An 18,098-nucleotide genomic window follows, 5' to 3' on the forward strand; every position below is an offset into this window, starting at 1 on the left:
AAACAATTCTGTTAAATGTTTTCTTGATGTACTTGTTTCTCTACGGTTTTATACCCTTCTTAGCCTTCTACAATCAATTTCATTTCTCCTCACCCTTCTCTTCTAACACCTGGTTAGTCTGACCTTTCAAATGCAGCTCTAGGGGACAACCATTTATAAAATGAGCTCAAAAATCACTTTGACAGCCACCACAGAGCATAGGGCCTGAAAAAGAGGCACTGTGGAGACTGTAGGTGGGAGCAGGCAGCAAATCAACAAGAGATCATTCTTTTTCAGGCTCCTTCCTGGTATGTGGTGAAACAAAAATCAGTTGTAAACACATAACCTTTAGTAGTATAAGGATTTGTCTGATGATTCGGCCCTTCTAAGGTTTTATTAGCCTAACACTGCATCTTAAGAATTCACTGCAAGTTGCCAACACATTGTCAGCTCCATGGAAATACCAAGGCATAGCCCAAAACCTACCGATACATATTTCAGATATTAGGATAATTTAGCTATTAGCTAACTAACTGAGCTCAGATGTAATGAATGGTTGCCTCTGAGTTATCAAACATCAAATGTTCTTTTGGTCTTACTATCATTTTGCTATAATTGGCAAATATCTATTTCAAAATGGAGCAAATCATCAGCAAACTATATATATTTAACTCACCAGTAACATTTAAAATCACCTCTGAATAGCATCAATATACAATCCAGAATTAATTGAGCTATAAATGCAAGAAATATATAATAGTGAATTTAATAAGTATCAGTTGCTCAGCTGTACTGTAAATTCACATTTTTGTGTACAGTTCTTGCAGTTGTGTCACATTATCATTTTATTTTTCACTTTTAAATTGTATTTTTTTTCATAACTTTCTTTATTGTGGTAAAATAAGGCTTTATTGCAGTGTATACTTTAAAGACAGTATACATGAGTGCTTTAACCTGTACTGTTAACTACATGGGAAGGGTGCTATATAAATGAATATAAATAAATGTATTATTATTATTTCGTAAAGATAAGACCCATCCATCCATCCATTTTCCAACCTTTCTGAATCCGAACACAGGGTCACGGGGGTCTGCTGGAGCCAATCCCAGCCAACCCAGGGCACAAGGCAGGGAACCAATCCTGGGCAGGGTGCCAACCCACCGCAGGACACACACAAACACACCCACACACCAAGCACACACTAGGGCCAATTTAGAATCGCCAATCCACCTAACCTACATGTCTTTGGACTGTGGGAGGAAACCGGACCGCCCAGAGGAAACCCACGCAGACACGGGGAGAACATGCAAACTCCACGCAGGGAGGACCCGGGAAGCAAACCCATGTCCCCAGGTCTCCCAACTGCGAGGCAGCAGCGCTACCCACTGCGCCACCGTGCCTAAAGATAAGACCATTTGTGTAAAATATTTTTAACAAAGTGTATTACCGGCTAAGTTTCCAATTTCAACAATTTTTGAAATCTGATGTTATATGTTTATGAACAACAGTCAGTCAGTCATTTTCCAACCCGCTATATCCTAACACAGGGTCACGGGGGTCTGCTGGAGCCAATCCCAGCCAGCACAGGGCACAAGGCAGGAACAAACCCCAGACAGGGCGCCAGCCCACCGTAGGACACACACACACCCATACACCCAGCACACACTAGGGACAATTTAGGAATACCAATGCACCTAACCTGCATGTCTTTGGACTGTGAGAGGAAACCGGAGCACCCGGAGGAAACCCACGCAGACACGGGGAGAACATGCAAATTCCACGCAGGGAGGACCCGGGAAGCGAACCCCGGTCTCCTAAGTGCAAGGCAGCAGTGCGCCACCATGCCGTCCTTATGGGCAACATCCATCCATCCATCCATTTTCCAACCCGCTGAATCCGAACACAGGGTCACGGGGGTCTGCTGGAGCCAATCCCAGCCAACACAGGGCACAAGGCAGGAAACAATCCTGGGCAGGGTGCCAACCCACCGCAGGACACACACAAACACACCCACACACCAAGCACACACTAGGGCCAATTTAGAATCGCCAATCCACCTAACCTGCATGTCTTTGGACTGTGGGAGGAAACCGGAGCGCCCGGAGGAAACCCACGCGGACACGGGGAGAACATGCAAACTCCACGCAGGGAGGACCCGGGAATCGAACCCAGGTCCCCAGATCTCCCAACTGCGAGGCAGCAGCGCTACCCACCGCGCCACCGTGCCGTATGGGCAACATTTAACACAAATTTTCTGGACTGTTTGTGACACTTTGAAATACAGATCTTGCCTCAAAAAACAATACATTGATTTCAGTAAGTATTCAAACATCTTCACTTTCTGTACATTTTGTTGCATAGTACGTTTAGTTTTAAATGGATATACTTGCCATATTTGCCCATCACTCTACACTCAATAACCCATAATTTGAAATTGTCACTGTGACATTACATGTCTATGTGGATGTTTACATTTATATATAGATGACAAATGTGACACAGACAAAACAATACAATTCTGTTTGTCTGTTACTGATCAGAAACATAACCCAACACATATGAAAATGATGATGTGCTATTAGCATTTTCATTAAACTGGAAAAAATAATTTGTTAATTTTCTGTGACACAAAGCAAAATGTGCCACAATTTTTATGAAATACCTATAATTAAAAATAAATAATGCAGGACAGAGACAACTACATTCGACTGACTGAACCATTATATTTTGGGAAAGTTAAACTACAACTTTTTAGCAGAAATTTTTAAAGCTACTTTGACATTTGTCACGCACGCGCGCATGGGGAGTCGCAGAACGACCCGGGTAAGAGCGCGAAAACCGAAAGCCATGGGACGGGCAGGCAGCTAACCTTATTTTCTTTATCTTTCCCAGAAAGAAGGAAACGACAACACCCTGAATCACCTCCCGCTAATCCAGTTCCACAACTTACTTCCCTCTGATGACGTCAGTATCCCAGACTGCACCACTCCTCGTTACCCAGCATTCCTCTGTTCAATTCCGGTCCCCTCTATAAATGTTCCCTCATCAACTCACATGGCTGTTAGCAGTTATCGAAGTGAATGTACTTGGACTGTATAACTATATTGCATCTTCTTTACAGTATACGGGGCCGGAAAACCCCAAACCTTTATGATCGTGTGTGTCTTTATTTTACAGTGGCGTAGTCGGCAGGAGACTAAATCGTCCGAAAATGACCAAAGGACAGGATCTGAACGCCGTATTAACGACTCTGGCAACCCAACTACAGCAGCTGCAGGTAGAACATGCTGCAACGCAGCGAAAACTGGCAGAAACCACCGCTAGGCTTGACTCACCTGATGCGGTAAGACCAGAGCCTGCACGGCCCCCGCCTCCGCCTATTGTCCCGCTTTTGGAGGCGGATGATATAGAATCATACCTGGGAATCTTTGAGAGGACTGCCTCTCGGAACCAGTGGCCGCGATCGGACTGGGCGTCCATCTTAGCGCCGTACTTGAAGGGCGCTGCGCAGCGGGCTTATTACGATCTCCCTGAGGAGGAGGCCACGAGTTATGACAATCTTAAAACTGAAATCCTAAGCCGCTACGGCGTCACGGCGGATCAGCAGGCGAGTGAATGGAGGCTGTGGCGCTTTAATCCTGAAGGCCCGGCCAGAGCGCAAGCCTTTGAGTTCTGGGGCAAGATGGGCCGCTGGCTACGGCCAGAAGGGCCCCACGCTCGCAAGGTCGTGGAACAGGTTGCGTGCGAAGGCCTCATAAATGCCATGCCAGATTATCTCGCCCAGCAGGTCTGGCGACATCCTTACAAGGATATGAAAGGCCTCCTAGAGGTCTTAGAGCGTCAGCTCGCGGTTCACCGATCCGGGGGGACGGAACGGCCGGCTCGTGGTGCCCGACAGGGACGCGTTAGCCACCCCGAGCCCAGCCGCCGCGCGGCGGAAGCACCAGCAAAGCCCCGGGAGAAGCCGGCTCCGCTGCGCTGTTTCAAGTGCGGGGAGCTCGGCCACATCTTACCAGCCTGTCCCTTATATGTCGAGTCAATGGACTGCAGCGTGGCCCTGACAGAAAGGTATAGTGCTTTGTCTCATCCCTTGGCTGTTCCGAATGTGGGAGTGGTTTTGGTAAATGGATACTCGGTGAGGGCTTTGTTTGATTCCGGGAGCAATATCTCTATTGTTGCTTGCCGTTATGTCTTGCCGCGACAGTGGATAAGTCAACGCTTAAAAGTTACCTGTGTGCACGGGGAGACCAGGGCGTATAGAGCCGCGAAATGTTTTATTGCTTGGAAGGGTGCGGTGATTCAACTGGCGGTCGCTGTTCTCCCGGAACCCCCCTTCCCAGTAATATTGGGGCACGACTGGTCAAAGATTAATTGCGGCAAGACGGAATCCACTCCTAGTAATAACTTGGGTCTGGCTGTGAGTAAACCAAAGAAACTCGCTGCGACTCCCACGCCGTGCCATGCGGCAAACACTGATGACGTAGGTCGGCCGGGGGAAGATGCTCAGGTGACGGACCCTGGCCCGGAACCTCCGGGTGAGGGCCCGAGCCGGAGCACCGACCCCTATTCAGTGACGGACGACCCACTAAGCCGGGTGGAGCTGCAATATAGGGCTACACCGGCTTCTTTCAAACGTGAACAGTGGAATGATGAGTCCCTAAAGTTTGCCAGAAATGCTGTTGTTACTGTGAATGGCCATTTGTCAAGTGATCCCACACCACCGGAACCCTACTTTATTCTTGAGAACGATCTGTTGTATCGAGTCGCGACTCACGAAGGCGAGATACGGAAACTGTTGCTAGTTCCGCGGACCTACCGGCGGGAGGTCTGTGAACTAGCGCATGCCCATCTCTTAGGCGCCCATTTAGGGGCCGAAAAAACGTTGGAGAGAGTAAAGCTCCGATTTTATTGGCCCGGTATTAACGAGGAGGTCCGACGTTTCTGTCAATCCTGCTCTGACTGTCAGATCCGCCAGATCCCTAGGAGGGCTCGAGCTCCTCTCGTGCCAATACCCCTTGTCGATATTCCCTTCGAAAGGATAGGGGTAGACATAGTGGGTCCCCTGGAGCCTTCAAGCCGCGGCCATAAGTATATATTGGTTACGGTTGATTACGCGACTCGCTACCCAGAGGCGGTTCCATTGCGCTCCGCTACAACTAAAACAATCGCACGGGAACTAGTACTTTTCTTTTCCAGAGTGGGAATACCCAAAGAAGTCCTCACGGACCAGGGTACTCCCTTTACTTCGGATACGTTTAGGGAGGTGGCCAAGTTACTGCGAATAAAGCATCTGAAAACCTCTGTTTATCATCCCCAGACCGACGGATTAGTCGAGCGGTTTAATCAGACCCTTAAACAGATGCTACGCAAGGTAGTCAGCGCGGACGGTAGGAACTGGGATCAGCTTTTGCCCCTCGTCCTTTTTGCATATCGGGAGGTACCCCAAGCTTCCACGGGCTTTTCTCCATTTGAGTTATTATATGGACACCAACCCCGGGGACTATTGGACATAGTGAAGGAAGGATGGGAGGAGGAAACCCTTCCTTCTACAAACGTAGTGGAATATATTGCGCAACTGCGTGATAGGTTAGCCCACATCAGGCCTATTCTTAAAGATCACCTGACTCGTGCTCAAGCAGCGCAGGCGCGTTGCTACAATAAAAACTCCACCCTCAGGGAATTCCAGCCTGGGGATCGGGTGATGGTGCTCGTACCATCCTCCCACTCTAAATTATTGGCTCATTGGCTAGGGCCCTACGAGGTTATAGAAAGAAAGGGGCTGGTCGATTATTTGGTCCGACAACCAAACCGTCGTCCACGCAAAAGGGTTTACCATGTGAACTTATTGAAGCCGTGGAGAGTTCGGGAAGAGGCCCCGATCTCCGGTACAACCCTCTCCCTGTTCTCAAAAAAATTGCCACTTAACCTCGGACCGGATTTATCCTCGTCCCAACGCCAGGAGTTGGAACAAGCAATACTGGCAGTCCCCGAGGTGGTAAGCGAGACTCCGGGCCGCACCGCGCTGATTGAGCACGACATCAGTACGGATCCCGGGGTGGTAGTCAGGGAAAGGCCCTATCGCCTCCCGGAGGCAAAGCGGGCGGAGGTCGAACTCGAGATCCAGCGGATGTTGGACTTGGATGTTATTGAGGAAAGTCACAGCCCGTGGTCCAGTCCTATCGTCCTCGTCTCTAAGCCCGATGGCTCCTGGAGGTTCTGTAACGACTTTAGACATCTGAATCAGGTCTCCAAGTTTGATGCCTACCCTATGCCCTGGATAGACGACCTTATTGAGCGACTGGGTACGGCTCAATACTTGATTACTCTTGATATGACCAAAGGGTACTGGCAAATTCCCTTAACGGCATCCGCAAAGGAGAAAACCGCCTTCAGTACTCCTAGTGGACATTGGCACTATAAGGTTCTCCCATTTGGGCTGCACGGGGCACCTGCTACTTTCCAACGTCTGGTTGATAGAGTGCTACGGCCCCACCAGTCCTATTGTGCCGCCTATCTGGATGACGTCGTCATCTATTCCGGCACCTGGGAGGAACATATTGTGCAGGTGTATGCTGTCCTGGCCACATTAGCGAAAGCAGGTCTCCGCATAAACCCTCGGAAGTGTTTTTTTGGTTTAAAGGAGGCCAAATATTTAGGCTACCTAGTGGGGCAGGGACAGGTGAAACCGCAATGTTCCAAAATCAAAGACATCCTGGAATGGCCCCGTCCGAGTACCAAGAGACAGGTGCAGGCTTTCTTGGGGTTGGCGGGGTACTACTGCCGGTTTGTGCCCCGTTTCTCTGAAAGGGCAGCACCCTTGACTAACCTGACAAGAAAGGGGGCTCCTTTGTATGTGGTGTGGGATCCTACAGCTGACAAAGCATTTCGTGACTTAAAAGCGGCCCTTACCTCGGCACCTGTCTTAAACACGCCTGATTTTTCACTTCCTTTTCTTCTCCAGACCGATGCTTCGGACACAGGCCTGGGGGCAGTGCTGAGCCAGAGCATCGATGGTGTCGAGCACCCCGTTTTTTACCTGAGCCGGAAACTGTTGGACCGGGAGACCAGGTATGCGGCAGTGGAGAGGGAAGCCCTCGCCATCAAGTGGGCGGTTACACATCTGAGGTACTACCTGCTGGGTCGGGAGTTCACCCTTATGACAGACCACGCGGCCCTACAGTGGATGGCATTGCACAGGGAGTCGAATCCCCGAGTCACCAGGTGGTTTTTGGACCTTCAGCCTTACAAGTTTATCGTCACTTATAGGCGGGGTAACCTTCAGGCCAATGCCGATGCCCTCTCCCGGGTTCACGACCTCTCGGTCCGGTCCGCCCGCCCCGATGGGGCTGGGCTGAGGGGGGGGCCCTGTCACGCACGCGCGCATGGGGAGTCGCAGAACGACCCGGGTAAGAGCGCGAAAACCGAAAGCCATGGGACGGGCAGGCAGCTAACCTTATTTTCTTTATCTTTCCCAGAAAGAAGGAAACGACAACACCCTGAATCACCTCCCGCTAATCCAGTTCCACAACTTACTTCCCTCTGATGACGTCAGTATCCCAGACTGCACCACTCCTCGTTACCCAGCATTCCTCTGTTCAATTCCGGTCCCCTCTATAAATGTTCCCCCATCAACTCACATGGCTGTTAGCAGTTATCGAAGTGAATGTACTTGGACTGTATAACTATATTGCATCTTCTTTACAGTATACGGGGCCGGAAAACCCCAAACCTTTATGATCGTGTGTGTCTTTATTTTACACATTAAAATGCTAAAATCATATAGTGATAAGCACCTAATGGTTTGTATGTCAGGCAGTCATTGTCCAACCCGCTATACCTTAACACAGGATCACATTGGTCTGCTGGAGCCAATCCCAGCCAACACAGGACGCACGGCACTAACAAATCCCGGGCAGGGTGCCAGCCCACCGCAGGGCACACACACACACACACTAGGGACAATTTAGGATCGCCAATGCAACCTAACCTGCATGTCTTTGGACTGTGGGAGGAAACCGGAGCACCTGGAGGAAACCCATGCAGACAGGTCTTCTTACTGTGAGGCAGCAACGCTATCACTGTGCCACCATGCTGCCCCTCAGATATGTCAGAATTTCATTATTTTTTCAATTTTGAGCTACCAGCCTTTTGCCTTACAAAACCTTATAAAAATCCATCATCCTCATGAAGCTGCCACATGCAAAGTCAAAATTTTCATGCCTTCCCTATTAAGTATTGGTAACATGACTCATATTTTTAATGCAAATATTAAAATATACTAGACTGGTACAGTGGAACTGTGCTTAGTGCTGCTGCCTCGAGAGTCCAGTATTCTAGGATTTAGTCCTGTTCTCAGTTGTTGTTTGTGGAATTTGCACATTCTCCTTACGTCTGTGTCAGTTTTCCTGGGCATGCTGATTTTCATCTCATATTCCCAAGTACAGACAGGGTAAGTTAACTGACAATTCTGTATTGGCCTTGGGTAAATGAGTAAACGGGCCCAGCAAAGGTCTGGCATCCTGTAGCTTGCTCTTTGGTTGGTTAAACTACAGACCTCTACACATCCTGAATTGTAACTGCGTTTTCCCAAAGTTACCAAAGTTCAGCAGCTCTAACTTAAAAAATGGGATTCAACAAAGGCCTGACACACAGAAATGATTCCACAGACAAAATATCTTCGTTTTTAAGTGTTTAGTTAAGTTTCAAAATAAAACAGTTCACACAAAAAAGAAAATTAATATAGCAAAAAAAGGGAAAAAATGTATAATAAGAAAAATTCAGTTCTAAGCTTATTCTTGTTACATCTTAAATCGTTGCTAATCACTTATCATTTCTGAACCATTTCAAAACGTTTCCAAACCATTTCAAAGCGGTCAGATAACTGTATGCTTATCCCATCTCTGAGATGAAATTTGGTCTTTCAAGTCCCTGTTTACTGGGACCTATTCTAAACACAACAACTGAATCTATTATCACATTGTTTCTCAGTTATAGCAAGAAGATTCTATCTCTTACTAACTTATAGGGGGAAAAGACCATACCATTGTCTATGACTATGGAAGAAATTATATTCTATTCAAATTAAGCAAACATTTTCAAATTAAGCATATGAGTTTAACTCAAAACTTTAACTTTCTAAGATTGGCTCTTAGTTGTTAATCAGGCTTGAGAATGCTATGTTATTTATATTAATAAATCCTTCAATTTTTTATTGCATTTTACATGAAGATATTTCAGGCTGTGTTCATTTGCAAGTCTGAAAGTGGACTATGGTTTCTAGTTTAAGACCTCCCAAGATGCTTTATTCATAAGAAAGTAGTTCATTCAGCCAGAATCAGATTTAAATTACTCTTATTTGAATAGATCAAAATGAGTTACAGTCTTTACATTTCATTGATGATCACTCATTTTGTCCATTTTTCATTCCATCTGTCTCGCTTCATTTTTTTTTGTTCCCCCGATGGGTTAAAGCTCTAATTTACATTTTACAGCTTTCATAGCCACGGACCAATGCAAATTGTTAAGTGAAACCAATCATTGTTAAGATCACACATTTACATATCTGCAATTCTCTAGTTTTATACCAATCAAAAATCAAGTAATTCTCTGAAAGCCATTTACAAAATTAGGATGGCTAAGAGGAACATAGGGGTCTAGCTTTGAAAAGCAATCTTCAGTTGTCACCAATACTATTGCATGGCTACTAACATACTAACACAGTGATTCTGCCGTTTAATATTGACGATAAATCTGAACTGACACAACTTGCCAGCTGACCTGTTTGTTATCACTCCATTAATTGGATATTTTAATTTGTTATTCGTCTCATTCACATATATGAGTAGGCACTTGCTGAGCTTACTGGAAGGTACTGAAGGTTTATTGTAAGGTTCTGTAGACATAATTTAACGAGTAAAAATAATGTCCATTCGCAATAAAAGAAAAAATCTAACCCAGACACGGGATACACAAACCAATGTGCTTCTTCGTACTGGTCCCAAGCCCAGATAAATGGGCAGGGTTACGTCAGGAAGGGCATTCGGTGTAAAATCTTGCCAGTTCAATATGTGGACAACAATACAAATTTCCATACCGCATCGGTCGAGCCCCGAGTTAACAACAACCGCCACCAGTACTGTTAGCCAACAGGGTGCTGGAGGAAATTGGGCTACTGTTGGCTGAAGAAGAAGAAGAGGGGGGAGACGTGTCCAGAAGCAGGGGGAAAGGAAGAAGGTAAAGAGAGTGGAACTGAGGGTAGGAACTTTGAATGTTGGCAGTATGACTGGTAAGGGGAGAGAGTTAGCAGATATGATGGAGAGAAGGAAGGTTGATATATTGTGCGTGCAAGAGACTAAATGGAAGGGGAGTAAGGCCAAGTGGATCGGAGGTATTTCAAATTCTTCTATCATGGTGTGGATAGGAGGAGAAATGGAGTAGGGGTTATTCTGAAGGAACAGTATGTCAAGAGCATTTTGGAGGTGAAAAGTGTGTCAGGCAGAGTAATGATTATGAAGCTGGAAATTGGAGATGTGATGATGAATGTTGTTAGTGCATATGCCCCACAACTTGGGTGTGCAATGGATGAGAAAGAAGATTTTTGGAGTGAGTTGGATGAAGTGATGAACAGTGTAACCAAGTGACAGAAAGTGGTGATTGGAGCGGATTTCAACAGACATGTTGGTGAAGGGAACAGAGGAGACGAAGAGGTGATGGGTAGGTATGGTGTCAAGGAGAGGAATGAAGAAGGTCAGAGGATAGTGGATTTTGCCAAAAGGATGGACATGGCTGTGGTGAATATGTATTTTAAGAAGAGGGAGGAACATAGGGTTACGTACAAGAGTGGAGGAAGATGCACACAGACATTACTGATCTGGGCACTGCCGTGAGTGGCAGCCTTTCCAGCATCTCCGTGTATGACTTTATCTTTCTTTATCTTTCTACCTTTTTCTCTATCTCTCTGATCACTCCTACCACCTTCTTTTATGTGGAATCATTTCCTGGACACTTTTTACTACTTGGACATGGATTTTTACACACCGAGACTTGTCTATTCAGGTAGTCAACTTCTAGCGATGAGAACAAAGGCCCATGCCAGTGTGGTTCCCTATTTACCTGATGAGGTAAGAAGGCCGTATCATGGCAGAAGAGCTGGAGCTAAGCTAAAGGCTAAGCAGCTAGCAAGGAAGTGGCGATACAAGCCTTCAGTGCCTTCTGTGATCATGGGAAATGTGAACTCACTACCAAATAAGATCGATGAACTGGCTACACTGGTGAAAAATGTCAGGACCTACAGAGAATGCAGTTTGTTGTGTTTTTGTGAAACGTGGCTAACAACTAGCATCCCAGATGCTAACGTGGAGCTACCCGGGTTTAGCACAGTTAGAGCAGACAGAGACGCAAATACCTGCGGGAAGTGGAAAGGAGGAGAACTCGCTCTCTATGTTAGCACAAGGTGGTGCAACCCTGGACATGTAAACGTCAAAATCTCCACTTGCTGCAGGGACATCGAACTGTTGGCTGTAAGTCTGCATCCCTATTACGTGTCCAGAGAGTTTGGACACGCCATTGTTGTTATTGTTTACATCCCTCCTTGTGCGGATGTGGAGATAGCGTGTGACGTCATCCACTCCACTGTTGCTGAACTACAAACACAGCATCCCGAGACGCTTGTGCTAATCTCTGGAGATTTTAACCATGTGACACTGGACAAAACATTACTTGCCTTCTCCCAGTATGTGGATTGTAACACCCGGGGAAATAGGACTATTGACCTACTGTATGCAAACGTTAAGGACGCATACAGCAACACCCCACTGCCTGCGCTTGGGAAAGCAAATCATAACCTGGTTCTGCTTCAGCCTTACTACAAACCAAGAGTGAGGGAGCTACCTACAACCACACGCTCATTCAGGAAGTGGTCACCTGAGGCAGAGCAGGCTCTGAGAGACTGCTTTGGAACTACGGACTGGGATATCCTGCAGGGGTCACATAGTGAGAACATTGAGGAGGTTGTTGACTGCACTACTGACTACATCAACTTCTGTATGGACATTGTAGTTCCAGTAAGAACTGTACACTGCTATGCTAACAACAAGCCATGGGTTACAAGTGACATCAAGGACCTTTTGAATCAGAACAAAAGGGCTTTTAAAGGGGGTGATCAGCATGAGCTCAAGTGCGTGCAGAAGGAACTCTGAGTCCAGCTCAGGGCGGCGAAGGAGCAGTACAGGAGAAAGCTGGGATGAAGATCATCACTGGCTGCAGCTCGAAGCGGGGTGCCTCCATCGAGAGAGGTGTGGAGAAAGCAAACCTGATGAACAACTTTTTTAGCAGGTTTGACCACCCTAACCCATTCTCACTCTCACCTCAGAGTACTGCACCCTCCACCCATTATTCTGTTGATACCAGCATAGGAGAGAGGTTCCCACCACCCACAATTACAGCAGCCCAGGTAAGCGGAGAGCTGAGGAGGAATCGTGCCAGCAAAGCAGTGGGTCCAGATGGAATATCGCCACGACTGCTGGCCTGTGCATTGGAGCTGGGGAGTCCTCTACAGTGCACCTTCAACCTGAGCCTGGAACAGGGTAGAGTCCCGAGGCTTTGGAAAACATCACCCCAGACCCAAAGGTATTACATCCCGGTGAGCTGAATGACTTCAGGCCTGTTGCCCTGATATCATATGTGATGAAGACCATGGAGTGGCTGCTGCTTCACCACCTGAGGCCACAGGTCCGCCACGCATTCAACCCTCTGCAGTTCGCATACCAGGAGAAAGTGGGTGCAGAGGATGCCATCATCTACATGCTACACCGATCCCTCTCCTACTTGGACAGAGGCAGTGGTACAGTAGGAATTATGTTCCTGGACTTCTCTAGCACCTTCTCTAACACCATCCAACCTCGGCTCCTTAGGGACAAGCTGACAGAGATGGGAGTAGATTCATACCTGGTGGTATGGATCGTGGACTGTCTTACAGACAGACCTCAGTATGTGCGTCTCGGGAACTGCAGGTCTTATATTGTGGTCAGCAGCACAGGAGCACCACAGGGGACTGTGCTTTCTCCAGTCCCATTCAGCCTATATACATCGGACTTCCAATACAACTCGGAGTCCTGCCATGTGCAAAAGTTTGCTGACGACACTGCTATCGTGGGCTGCATCAGGAGTGGGCAGGAGGAGGAGTATAGGAACCTAATCAAGGATTTTGTTAAATGGTGGAAGAAGAAGAAGAACAAGTATTATATACTTGATTTTTTTGGTCAAGCAGTAATATGCAGTGAAGCATTACAATTTTATGCACAAAATATAACCAAGCAACAGCTTTAACCATTATCTAAACTGTAGAATTTTTAAAATGGAATGTTTAAATATAAGGTTGTTGGTTCAAACTCTGCCTCTGTCTCAATATTTGAGCCTGAGCAACTTAGTTAATCTGCCTGTGCTCTGAATTTCACAAATTAATATGAGTGCTTGTACTGATAAAAAGTCCTGTGGCGGTGCTAATAGCAGAAATGTGTTATTTAAAATAACGCATATTCATTATTGTAATTATCATCATTGCTTTTTCCCTGCAAGATCTGAGGAAACATTCAAATCTTAATACAGCCCAAACTCTGATTCTTTAAAAGGCAACATTATTTGAGAAAATTACATTTCTAAGAAAGCAAGAATTTATGGAATTTATCTGATTCTTTTAAGCAAGACACATGTAAATTGAAAGAATACTTTGCACATCATGGGCCTTATGGGTAAACACCCAGGGGCACATGACAGCAGGGGGACTTTTCATGGATTAAACCCCCCCACCCTCCTTTGCTTAACGAAATGATCGAGTCTCTATGCGCCATGCCCAAAAGTGGGAAATACCATGCAGCATTAAATTGCCAGATGTCTGTGCACTTCATTGTTAATAGAAAGATCAACTCTCTTTTAAGAAGCAAAGTCACCTAGGGGACATGTGGGCATATTATTCGGGCTTGGTGTGTACAGTGGAACCTCGGTTCACGACCATAATTCATTCCAAACCTCTGGTTGTAAACCGATTTGGTCGTGAACCGAAGCAATTTCCCCCATAGGATTATATGTAAATACAATTAATCCGTTCCATCTTTCTAAGGATTTAATAACATCAGCAATTTTGGAGAGTCTGATTCAGCTGGTTTAGTCACAATGGACTTAGCTGTGGTATTTTTCTTTTGTCAAAAGAAGCCTTACAGTATGTACAGTATCACATTCACTTTCACTGAATTCTAAGTTGAACAAGCTCTTGTGGTATTGGTTAAATATGTCAGTTTTATCTTTGTGTTCTAAAGTCATCATTAGTTTCTGTGATTTCAAGTAGATTTGTTAAACTAGTAATTTTTTCCATGTCCATATTGAGAATGGCATTACTTAACTACTTTCTTAAGTTTTCTTTTCTACTCAATCAATTAAATTGTAGTTTGTAGTTATATGTTTTACTTTGGAGATAACCACTGAGCGATCTTGCATATTCTCTTTTAATCTCTTTGTTTAAGAAACAAAAGGTATTAACAAAACACTATATATATATATATATACAGTCATATGAAAAAATTTGGGAACCCCTCTCAGCCTGCATAATAATTTACTCTACTTTCAACAAAAAAGATAACAGTGGTATGTCTTTCATTTCCTAGGAACATCTGAGTACTGGGGTGTTTTCTGAACAAAGGTTTTTAGTGAAACAGTATTTAGTTGTATGAAATTAAATCAAATGTGAAAATCTGGCTGTGCAAAAATGTGGTTCCTCTTGTAATTTTGCTGGTTTGAATGTATGTAACTGCTTAATACTGATTACTTGCAACACCAAATTGGTTGGATTAGCTCGTTAAGCCTTGAACTTCATAGACAGGTGTGTCCAATCATGAGAAAAGGTATTTAAGGTGGTCAAGTGCAAGTTGTGCTTCACTTTGACTCTCCTCTGAAGAGTGACAGCATGGGATCCTCAAAGCAACTCTCAAAAGATCTGAAAACAAAGATTGTTTAGTATCATGATTTAGGGGAAGGCTACAAAAAGCTATCTCAGAGGTTTAAACTGTCAATTTCAACTGTAAGGAATGTAATCAGGAAATGGAAGGCCACAGGCATAGTTGCTGTTAAACCCAGGTCTGGTAGGCCAAGAAAATTACAGGAGCAGCATATGCGCAGGATTGTGAGAATGGTTACAGTCAATTCACAGATCATCTCCAAAGACCTGCAAGAACATCTTGCTGCAGATGGTGTATCTGTACATCGTTCTACAATTCAGCGCAATTTGCACAAAGAACATCTGTATGGCAGGGTGATGAGAAAGAAGCCCTTTCTGTACTCACGCCACAAACAGAGTTGCTTGTTGTATGCAAATGCTCATTTAGGCAATCCAGATTAATTTTGGAATGAAGTGCTTTGGACTAATGAGACAAAAATTGAGTTATTTGGTCATAACAAAAAGTGCTTTGCATGGTGGAAGAACACTGCATTTCAAGAAAAACACCTGCTACCTACTGTCAAATTTGGTGGAGGTTCCATCATGCTGTGAGGCTGTGTGGCTAGTTCAGGGACTGGGGCCCTTGTTAAAGTCGAGGGTTGGATGAATTCATCCCAATATCAACAAATTCTTCAGGATAATGTTCAAGCATCAGTCACAAAGTTGAAGTTATGCAGGGTTTGGATATTCCAACAAGACAATGACCCAAAATATAGTTCGAAATCTACAACGGCATTCATACAGAGGTAGAAGTACAATGTTCTGCAATGGCCATCACAGTCCCCTGACTTGAATATCATCAAAAATCTATGGGATGATTTGAAGTAGGCTGTCCATGGTCGGCAGCCATCAAATTTAACTGAATTGGAGGGATTTTGTATGGAAGAATGGCCCAAAATACCTCCATCCAGAATCCAGACACTCATCAAATGCTATAGGAGGCGTATAGAGGCTGTTATATTGGCAAAAGGAGGCTCAACTAAGTATTGATGTTATATCTCTGGTGGGGTGCCCAAATTTATGCACCTGTCTGATTTTGTTATGATGCATATTGTATATTTTCTGTAATAAACTTTATGTAAACATAAAATGAAATGGATTATGAAATCCAATAAACTTTATGTCACTGCTGAAATACTACTGTTTCCATAAGGCATGTCATATATTAAAAGGAAGTTGCTACTTTGAAAGCTCAGCCAATGAGAAACAAAAATCCAAAGAATTAATAGGGGTTCCCAAACTTTTTCATATGATTGTATATATATAAATAAACTAGACAAAGAGCTCATTTCAACAACGTAAAATGAAACAGGCACGAGTTTGTGTCAGCAGTGTATGAAGAACAAATTATAAGTAACCAAGAAGTTTTTTTGTAATGATTGTAGTCCGCTTTACTCATTACTGTATAGGCTTGTACTGTTAGTTGATGAATTTTCCAGGCCTATAGTATAATATTGAATGATGAATGTTCCAGTACAATATGGAATAGTAGTAAGTATAAGCACCACAAACCTGATATAGGTGTATTGAATGAATGCGTAATTGAATCAGAATGCGTAATTAGGCCTCGAGCTGTAGTCGAAATCGCCTTTCAGGCCTCTAGAGCTTTAATCGAAGTTGCCTTTCTCTTTGAATTTTTGCGGCCGTAAATCCGCCGTCTGCTGCGATGTTGGGGTTGGATGTTGGTCTCGTAAGGTTTTTCGGGCAGCTGCGCAGAAGGCGACTGCACATTCGGCTTCGGACGTGCGCAGAAGGCGACTGTGCATTCAGCTTTGGATGGACGTGAGTGAGGAGGCAGGCGAATTATGTATTAAGATAAATATATATATATATATTGTAATGGACAGCTGAGTCCCATGCCCGGCAGGGACGCCCCTGCGGCATCGGTTCCGGAGAAGTAACCATGGACAGTTCAATACCTCCCCCGGGACGCTTGGTGGCAGTCTCCCTGGCAGACGATGATTCCCCGACCTGGCGCATGGCTCCATGGGAGATGGAGTCCTCCACAGCCTGGTTGGGGGCTCGGATGGCCGCTAGGGGGAGCTGCATGGAGTCTGCAGCCCGGCTGGTCGAATCTTCAGCCCCACCCGCAGGTGCAATTAGAACAGGTGGTCAAGCACATGGAGTGCTTCCAGGTGGGTTATAAAAAGGGCCAGCCACCACCACTCAGGGCCAGAATCGGGAGGAAGAAGACGACGCTTGAGGAGGAGTGGTGGGGAAAAAGGAAGGATTATTGTGTGGTGTGGAAAAGAGTGCTTTTGGGACTGTGTGTTGCCTGTGGGTCACGGGGAAGACGTGCGCCCACGGGTGAAGAGAAAAATAAAAATCCTTGTACTTTATACGTGCCTCTGTACCCTTCTGTGCTGGGTCGGGCGCCTATATAGCGCTTTTTATACTATATATATATATATATATATATATATATATATATATATATATATATATATATATATATACAGTATATATATATACAGTATATTGTGAAGAAAACACATTAACACAGTTTAAGGGTTGGGGAGTCCGCCCCCATATACTGTAAGTCACAGTAGGAACTTGATAGTTCAATACAATGGTCAGGTTTGCAATAAACAGTTGATAGAGAATGGCAGATACACGGAGCAATTTATGTGATAGGGAACGGAAGTAGGAATGGAGGAAGGATGATGTGGATGATCTTCGAGACAGAGGTGACGTCATCCATGAGCGACTGGAGGTGAAGTCATCAGGGGGAGTTGGGAACAAAGCGGAAGTTCCTCAGATGTCAGGAGGACGTTTTCGGAACGAATTCAAGGTGCTGTGTTTTTTTGTTCCTTGTCTTTCCTGGCAAAACAAAGAGAGAAGCATTATCATGCTGCCTTAGTGCCCCGTCTTGTGGTTTCTCGCGGCTTGTCGGGTCCTTTAGCTGCTCCTAATCGCTCGTGTGTGACAATGTATATTTGATGAACTGCTGAGGATGCTTTACCCTCTGTAAACTTATACAGGAAATGGCACCAGTGACATCATTAAAGCGTGACTCTGCAAGTACTCAATAAAGCCAGACAAAAGACAACAAATAAACTGTCAAAATGGTAAATTGACCAAAAAAAAAAAATAAAATACTTAAGTAACCCTATATTTTAACACAAGTATTTT

This window comes from Erpetoichthys calabaricus, chromosome 4, assembly GCF_900747795.2.
Source record: "Erpetoichthys calabaricus chromosome 4, fErpCal1.3, whole genome shotgun sequence".
Classification (NCBI taxonomy): Eukaryota; Metazoa; Chordata; class Cladistia; order Polypteriformes; family Polypteridae; genus Erpetoichthys; species Erpetoichthys calabaricus.